The sequence below is a fragment of the Canis lupus genome, chromosome 13, assembly GCF_011100685.1.
Source record: "Canis lupus familiaris isolate Mischka breed German Shepherd chromosome 13, alternate assembly UU_Cfam_GSD_1.0, whole genome shotgun sequence".
NCBI classification, from domain to species: domain Eukaryota; kingdom Metazoa; phylum Chordata; class Mammalia; order Carnivora; family Canidae; genus Canis; species Canis lupus.
Genome location: NC_049234.1, coordinates 20484702 through 20493350, shown reverse-complemented (window position 1 = coordinate 20493350; position 8649 = coordinate 20484702). Strand labels below are relative to the sequence as shown.

At 36.7% G+C, this 8649-nt stretch overlaps 1 non-coding gene across 1 annotated transcript; it reads right to left on the bottom strand.

Moving 5' to 3' along the window:
- Positions 1–4387: 4387 nt before the first annotated feature.
- TRNAM-CAU lies at positions 4388–4460 on the bottom strand. The gene has a single exon. It is a non-coding gene; the product is annotated as a tRNA-Met (tRNA).
- Between the last annotated feature and the right edge of the window lie 4189 nt (positions 4461–8649).

Below are 8649 nucleotides of genomic sequence, written 5' to 3'. Positions count from 1 at the left end.
TATTTATTGCAAGAGGGAGAGAAAGAGAGTTGGGGGGGGATGGGCAGGAGCAGAGGAAGAAGCAGACTTCCTGTTGTGCAGGGAGCTCAATGCAGGACTTGATCTCAGGACTCAGGATCACGACCTGAGCTGAAGGCAGATGCTTAACTGACTGAGCCACCCAGGCACACTGTATATATTGACTTCTATATATTTTTGATCTACTATATGTTTTTTGATAGCTGCACAGTATCCCATAATTCAGATGATCTAAATTTATTCCATAATTTGTTCCTAGTCCATAATTTGGAAGCACTAATTTTTTAGGACATTTTTCTACTTATAGATATTTGTATTGTTTCCAACCTCTTAAAATCAAAAACATGCTGCAATTATTTTTAGAATGTGATAAACTGATTCTGAAGTCCATGTGGGAGAAAAATATGTAAGAATTATCTAAAGGTCTTAAAACACAATAATAGTGATATGGTGAGAGGATTTATTGTTTATTGAAACTTAATATCAAGAACTGAATTCAAAAGCCATAAAATAATCCATTTGCCAAGGAGAACTTAGTCAATGACACAACTCGACTCCAAGTCAAGTCGGGGCGAGGGGGGAGTTTTGGATTTATCAGCAATTAATATTAAGGTAATCACTGGAAAAAAAATAAATGAAGCCCCAGTTATGTGTCCATAGACAAATATAAATCCAATAAAGAAGTTTCAATCACAAAAATAAATGTATTAAAAAATAAGTTTCAAACATACATAACTTTGAAGTAAAGGGAAGCTTGGTAAGGAAGATGGAAACAAAAATATATAAAGGAAAAATAAAATGCCTAGATGAAATCATAAAACAATAAAACAACAACAACAAAAAACCCTTTTTTAATAGGAATAAGCAACTTAATCAAATTGAAGGAACAATTACAAACTGGAAAAAAATATTCACTACACCCACAAAAGTGGTTAATCCCCTTAAGATACACGTGGTTCTTCAAATTAGAAAGAACAATGTATATAGCAAGAAGAGAATTAATATTCAGGGAAATGAAAAAAGCAACAAGAAAATAAAACTTCTGGCCCTTCACATTGGCAAAAATGTAGGATTGTGTTAGTGCCCAGTGCTCATGGTGTTACAAGAGAAACAGTACTCTCATATACCATTTCTCAAAAGCAGTGATGAGTCTGGAAATTGCTGTAATTTTTGGAAAATAAATCTGGCTACATAACTGAAGTGTGCTATCATTTGATCTAACACCCCACTTCTGGGAAATTATTTTTCAGAAAATACTTACAAGTGTATGATTCTTTTCAAATAGGAATTTGGTTTATTGTCTCCTGGATAAAATAACAAACATACAAAAAACTAGGGTTCCTGCACATAACTATGATGTCCTTTTGATGTTTCTGTTTCTTTGTACCAGAAAATCATAGGAGAAAAATTGTTAACAATGGGAGCCTTTGCTCTCCTTACAGATGCTAAGGAAAAAGAAAAGATAACGTGAGGAACTTGGGCAGGAAGCTAAGGGTTTGCAATACAGCAAGGATCATTGGCTGAAGCAGGTACAGAACAAATGAGTGAAATAATTCTGCCCTTCACTAGTTTGCAACTGCATGAAAGACAGACACGTGTACATATGAGGCAAAGAACTAACAAAATATCACAATAGATTACTTGGAAGAGCAGTCACAGTGCAAATATAAGCAAATTCCAGCAGCAAATCCTCAGCAGTTTAATTTCTTAGTTGACTTTTCAAGAGATACAAAAGCCAATCCAATTTTTGGCCATACTGTATATAACCAGAAAAATAAAGTCACAGTGGTCAGCCACACAGCCTATCAGGGATCCCATGTATTAATTCAATCTTTATTGAGTTAAAAGGAAAAGATAAACACACACACGCACACACACACACACACACTTCAACAAACCAAAATACCTCCTGATTATTGAATAAAGAAATAGCACTAAATATATTGTAGTGTTTGTCTGAATGAAGCTGATTAAATATGAGTAACTGCTATTTTTCATGCATTTTGGATAAAAAGATGAAAAGAGGGGCACCCAGGTGGCTTGGTTGGTTAAATGTCAGCCTTTGGCACAAGTCATGATCCTGGGGTCCTGGGAAAGAGCCCTGTGTCAGGCTCCCTGCTCAGAGGGGAGCCTGCTTCTCCCTCTTCCCACCCCTCCTTTGCTAATGCTTGCTCTCTCTCTCTCGCTCTCTCTCTCTCAAACAAATAAATAAAATCTTAAAAAAAAAGATGAAGAGAATCAATAACTTTTATCATGAAAGAATTGTATCAAAATAGATTCATATATCTACATCCGCTGATGACTTACAAAGGAGAAAACTGGGAGCTGAATTAGAGTGGTAAAGAAAAGGTATAAATCTGCTCCCTTATCTCTACTATGTTATCCCTAATATGTCTGATTCAGCATTTTCGTCCTCTAGATTCTCCTTAGAGATATAAGACAGGGTCCCTTTCTTTGTCAAGAAGCCCACTTTCTGCATATTTCTTCAGTCTTTTACTTGTTTTACTGGTCACAAGTAACAGGAACAAAATGTCTGCTCTTTACTGAGTGTTTATGGGGTCAAGGACAGTGCCAAGCATTTTTATATAAGTGAACTTCTCTCATTTCCACCACTGTGAGGTTTGTATTTTCTGTATTTTATAGATTAAGGAAACCCAGAGGCTCAAAGTTATTAAAAGTGTGGGAAGGATCATATCGCTATCACATGGCAGAGATGGTCCTTAGACCCATGTACTCTCAACTTCAAAGCCCATGTTGTATTAAAGCATGTTGATAGTCTGCCTCAAGACAGAAGAATATAGACCACTCACTTCTCTACTTCATGACATCTTGGCTTATTTTTTCTACCCCTTATGGCTTGGTGGTTAGTTTGCATGACTATTTAACTCAGGAGTTAATGAACTAAAATTTCTCCACTGCTCTTTGCTTTTAGAGGATCTAATGTCAAGAATGCTGTTAGAAGTCAGGAAGGTAAAACAAAAATGAAAATATTTAGAAGTTGGTAAATTACAGGTCCTTAACTTAAAGGAAGATTTGATTTGCCTATTTCTTCCAGAGAAAGACTAAAGACACACAATGCCTGACTGGTTTTGATGTCTATTAGATGGATTTCTCCTGAGAAGTTCAGATAATCTCTGATATTTATATAGTGGCAATCATATCCCTGGCACTTAGCAATGGCCAGAGAGAGATTAGATAAAAGACCCTTAAGAGATTAGTGTAATATAACCCAGACTTTGATGCATCTGTTCTCTGTTGGCCTGTGAAGTCAGGCCCCACATTCCATTTTTCATAGTAAATCCAAGGTAAAATTTTAGGGTCCTATACTATGATTATTTTTTCTAATAAATTGCTCTTAATATCATAGTCTTGGTGCCTGGATCTTCCTTGACATGAAATTTTTAAACATTTAATTCTATTTTATTTTATTAATTCAATATCATAATGTGAAAGCTCTTTAATTATGTACCAAACTATTGAGAAGGACCTCTATCCTAGCCACGTACTTAAAGAAAAAAAAAAGGACTAATTAATTTCATCTCCTTATCCTCAGACTCTAGCCACATTTTTTCAAAACACTCCATTTCTCTTCAACCTATTTCGTTTCTCTTCAACTCATAGTAATTGGGGCAAAAGGGATGCTTGGTGATTGGCTGAAAGTGTTGGGATAAAAAGCAAGCCTTTTCACAACACTTTGATTATTTTCACAGATTGGCCAATGCTCCTTTTTAAAGACTGCTACATTTCTTAAAAGCCCCAGACTGATTGCTTGTACTAATCCTAATGTATATCTAAGTATTGGCCTCTTGGCCCAGTTTCTGAGTTTGAAATTGAATGCACATTGAACCCTACCAGGTTCCTTGCTCTTCCACTCCTTCATACATCCATTAACACACACACACACACAGGTTGTTTTGGTCAGTATATGTTCCCTAAGGTTCAAAGCATCCCATTAAAATACCCACACACTTTCTTAACCACTACCACCCTTATTGGCATCAAAAGGAATGCACTCCTTCCATACGCTTTTCTTACAAAGATAAATATATATATCAGTTTACAACCAATTTCTCCTTTATAATATTTTTAGTTTTATGTCCAGTTCATTACAATCTCAATCATGTAGCACTTTCTTTCTGAAACAGTGTCCTGAATGAAATATTTCACATGAATTTTGGCATCTAGTAATATTGTAACTTTCAACCTGCTTATTTTTTGAGTGACCCATTTATTTTCATTGTAATTATTATTAACTAGTATTAGTTCAATAAAAGTAAAGTTACTAAGAAGAGTGTGAAATCCTTAAAAGGGGATTATACTGAAATTTTTTTTTCTTCTTTTGACAAAGAAAGCAGGCAAAAAGCTACACTGCCTCCTCTGAGATTTGAACTCAGAACCTTCAGATTATGAGACTGACATGCTGCCTCCTGCACTAAGGAGGCTAACTAGAAGCTCCTTTATCTATGTACAACTCTCTGCTGACCTACGAACAGACAATGGCATTTTCCTTCAAAGACTAAAACCAGTAGAACACTTGAGTCATCAAGTTTCTTTTATTGTCTTGAAAGTTCATTTCAGTTATGGCTCAAATTGTCATTCAAAACCGAAATTGGGGATCCCTGGGTGGCGCAGCGGTTTAGCGCCTGCCTTTGGCCCAGGGCGCGATCCTGGAGACCTGGGATCGAGTCCCACGTCGGGCTCCCGGTGCATGGAGCCTGCTTCTCCCTCTGCCTGTGTCTCTGCCTCTCTCTCTCACTGTGTGCCTATCATAAATAAATAAAATTTAAAAAAATAAAAATAAAAAAACCGAAATTGCTTTAATTATGTTCATGCAATTTTCTAATGTAGAGATTCAATACACCAAGGAAAAGTTAACCAGTGTTTTCATATGACCTTTCTCTTATACTAAGCTTCTTGTTCTCAAAGATCCAGGAAAGGATTGAGACCATAGTCAGAACATTTTTGGAAGAGGATGGCTTGCAAAATGTTTATTGTCCTGATATTTAATGTTACTTAACTGTAAAAAATATAGTTCTATTTTGTTCCTTATCCAGAAACAATAGCATTCTCTTGAAGATCAGTATTTAACTTGCTAACACGGTCTTGGTTGAACAACAATGCCATGCCAGCCAGGTTATATAAAGTAATTTCTGTAGCCTTCTAAACCTACCAGTGGTTTAGGATGCTTTTTCCCTGTACATTTTTCCCTGCTTTCCTCACTGCCTCCTTAAGGTGAAAAGAGAGACTAAGGTGTTTCTAGTCCTAGCAGGTAGGAGAATCGCTAGGTGCAAATCCAGGAAATGGAACAAAGAAACTCAGGCTGGCAGATCTGGGTTGAATGAGGAAAGGAGTTTCTTTTTAACATCCCTGCAGGGCCATATGTGTGTAAGATGGAAGGTCAATGTGAATTTAACTTCATGGATGAAGGGCATTGATTTAAAAGAGACCATACACTAGTTATTTAATTTTCACACTTACATATCCTCAAGATTCCTCTTTTACTTTACAAAATAGAGCATTAATTGTTTGCCTTTTAACCCATAGCTGCCTGAATTGTCATTTTGAAGATACAGTTTCATATTGTCCAGTGGTATATATGCAGCATTGTCTTTTAAAAAGTTCTGAATTTAAAGTTAATTTGGCAGTAAGTTGGTTTATCAAAATCTATGCTGTCCAGAGGTCAGGTAAGACTTAATTGTTTTGTTTGCTGAAAGAAAAAAAGAAGTATATGACCATATCATTTTATAGAACTCATATATGCTCTGGAATGCCAAAAACAAAACACCAGGAATAGATCACAGAAAAGAAAAAGAAATTCAGATAAGGAACATGACTGAAGATGGACACCCTACCAGGGAGAAGGATGGCACTGTGTTCAGGTGCTTTCTTATTCTGGAGAATAACTGATTTAATAAACTGTGTTATAGATAGAAATCCCAACCATGACACCATCAAATATTTCTATTGTTTGTTGGAGGACCCTGGCAAGGTTGATGGATCAAGTTGTTCAGTTTTCTCTACTGAACTAGAGTGTAAGCTCCTGTAGGTCAGGAATTATAGTAATTTTTTTTTCTCTACATCTCTTTTAGAAGCTACTTAAAAGACACTCCGTGCTCCACAGACCTGTAAAACGGCCCTGCCCAGATCTGCCCTCACTCAATTCCCTAGACACAATCCTGATTGGGGGCAGAGGGCAAATTGGACATCAAAGAGTTGCCAAAGGCTTTTCTGCTGTGGGATCCTGAGGAGCTCTTGGTTCTTTGATCTCTGCTTCCATCTCCTCCCCCACCCTGCCCCCACATGTCCCTCAGGGTCGATCTTCCTTGGCCCCACCCAGTGTCTCTGGTATCCTCAGCGCCTCTCACCGAAGACCCCTGACATTCTGGTCTACATTAAGGAAAAAAACTCAACAAGAGTGCAAACAATCAACCTTCTAATCCAGACAAGCTGCTATCCTTAGCCTTTGGCTCCCTTATCTGAATAGAGAAAACATTTGGTGAAATGAAAAATCAGAAGCTTTTTTCCCTGTCTTCATTTAACATAGAACCCAGATTCTATTGCTAGTGCTTTCTTTGGCTCACCTGCCAAAGAATCAAGTATAAACAGTTCTGGGGAACCAAATCTGAAGTTTATATGTGTCCACCTATGTAATTCTTGAAAAGCAAATTTTAAAAATTAAAATGTAAGTCTATTGTCAATGAATCCATACTGAAAGTGAAGTATTTCATTAACTGCAATGTAGAAGCAAATGATAGTTTCTTTTAAGAACAAAGTGATAAGGTTATAGTCAAAAAGTATCCAAATGTCAGAATCTCTGATACACTCAAACATGCAATAAGAAAAGTTGGAAATAAACTTCACTTCCATCAAGAAAGGTTTGGTTCAATATGAAATATTGTCTTAAATGTATGAGATGTTTTAGAATCTACTTTAATGAAAGAGAATAATCACTAGCTTTGATGTTATAGATTTCGAAAGCCCAGAGGAAGAGAACTAACCCTTGTGACCTTCTGGGGACTCGACTCTGTATGGGAAGGTCAGTCAGGTCCTGGAATCAGCAGATGGTGTCCACACTGGATTGGTCCCTTAAGTCAAGGCTGGCATATCATATCATTCAAGTCAGTTCTGCTAAATGTACTTGAATAGCCTAATCATCGATATACTTCCCCAAAGATTGGGCATTGATTAGCTCTTTTAAAAAAGATTTTTATTTATGTATTTGAGAGAGAGAGAGAGAGAGAGAGAGAACAAGCAGTGGGGAGGGGCAGGGGGAGAGAGAACCAGACTCACCACTGGACACAGAGACCAATGTGGGGCTCAATCCCAGGATCCTGAGATCATGACCTGAGCCAAAGGTGGACATTTAATGGACTGAGTCACCCAGGAACCCTTAACTTGATTTTTATTCAGCTGACCTGCACTTCTATGTACCAAGTTCTATGGCAGGTATAAGGAATAATGGATCAAAATTGAAACATATACTACCAAATTGTATTTAAAAGTGTAGTTGCATCCTGTTTTTTTTCTATTATTATATGAGAATTAAAAGATTCATAGACGTCTTGATGAGACGTAGAGATGTAGAACAATCAGTTCTTTCTCTTAAGGAGAAATTGGTTTTCTTAAGAAAGTTTTCAATGGAGCTTTTAGTACTAGGCTTAACTTCTAGGCAGGGAGGTGTTCCGATCAGATAAATAGTATAGTATATTCATCTCTAAATAGTGTAAAGCTCTTTCCTTTGTTCCTTCATAACTGTTCTGGCACCTTGTAGCCATTAGATGTAGATGTTCCTCAAAGTTCTACTTTTGGTCTTCAGATATTGGATAGAGAGATGTTTTTCTTATCCATCCACACTCCATCTATTATTATTTCAAAGCAAATGGCTTCTGGTGTCTCTCTTTCTCAGATTTCTATGTCTACCTCTCTGATGTCATCAATTCATCCCTCAAATAGCACCTCAACTCAAGGCCTACCTTTACTACCTTGTTTAAAATGACAACTATCCCTGCCACTGCACAAATCCTGTTACCATGCTCTATTTTTTCATAATATTTAAATATACCAAATAATCCAAGGATTGCTTACTTTTTACATTCTACCTTTTTCCTGCCCGTTAAACAATGTAAGCTCAAGGAGAGCAGGGATTTTGTCTGGTTTGTCTGATGTATAGCAAATATCTTAGAAAAATTCATGGCATAGAATAGCCCTTCAAAAATATTCTTTGAATATATGAACAAAGCAACTCCAACCCCTGAATCAACTATTTTTAAGTGTCTTACTTCCTTATTAGGCTCAAAGTTTGGTTTCCATATCTGACTACTTTTTCATTTTTCCCAATTATCTCTTGTGAGTCAACAGATGTTGACCATGTTTCCTTAATGATGACTCTCATGTCTTTCTTTTGAATTCTATTCCCACTGCCAAAGCCTCATTGAAAATTTCAATTTTGCTTTCCTGCTTGAACACAACAGCCTTCTATCGGGTTTCCTTTACTCCAGTCTTTCTCTTTTATTACTCATTTTATACATTGCTGTCTTCCTCAAACATAGCCTTGACCATGTGATAGCAGTTCATAGATTACTCCACCAATTATTTATCAAGAGCAAATATGTGCCAGGCAAGGACTAAAAA